We start from the raw sequence: 688 nt of genomic DNA on the forward strand, positions 1-688 counted from the left end.
CTGGAATCCCGGATTTCCCTTTGTCCCACTGGAATCCCGGATTTCCCCTTTTTCCCACTGGAATCCCGGATTTCCCCTTTTCCACTGGAATCCCAGATTTCCCTTTTCCAGCTGGAATCCCGGATTTCCCTTTGTCCCACTGGAATCCCGGATTTCCCTTTGTCCAGATGGAATCCCGGATTTCCCTTTTCCCGCTGGAATCCCGGATTTCCCTTTGTCCAGATGGAATCCCGGATTTCCCTTTTCCCAGCTGGAATCCCGGATTTCCCTTTTCCCAGCTGGAATCCCGGATTTCCCTTTTTCCAGATGGAATCCCGGATTTCCCCTTTGTCCAGCTGGAATCCCGGATTTCCCCTTTTCCCGCTGGAATCCTGGATTTCCCTTTTCCCAGCTGGAATCCTGGATTTCCCTTTTCCCGCTGGAATCCCGGCTTTCCCAGCTGCCATTCCCCTTTTCTCACCTAGAATTCCCGTTTTTCCAGTTACAATCCCCATTTTCCCACTCTCATCCCCATTTTCCCCCTGTGATTCCCATCCCATGGAATTCCCGTTCCCAATCCTGCTTTTCCCATCTCTAATCCCATTTTTCTCATCTCTAATCCCTGGTTTCCCACCTAGAATTCCCATTTTTCCAGCTCTCATTCCCATTTTTCCCACCTAAACTCCCCCATTTCCCATCCCTAACCCCC

At 50.7% G+C, this 688-nt stretch overlaps 1 protein-coding gene across 1 annotated transcript in view; it reads left to right on the forward strand.

The window, feature by feature from the left end:
* Positions 1-688, forward strand: part of NCSTN (nicastrin) — a gene marked incomplete at its 5' end in the record, with an annotated part of 13869 nt that overhangs the window by 9214 nt on the left and 3967 nt on the right. The window lies entirely within an intron of this gene.

Source organism: Corvus kubaryi, unplaced genomic scaffold (genome assembly GCF_017639235.1).
Source record: "Corvus kubaryi isolate FWS band 111438036 unplaced genomic scaffold, C.kubaryi_AGA036_p1.0 36684, whole genome shotgun sequence".
In the NCBI taxonomy this organism is placed as follows: Eukaryota; Metazoa; Chordata; class Aves; order Passeriformes; family Corvidae; genus Corvus; species Corvus kubaryi.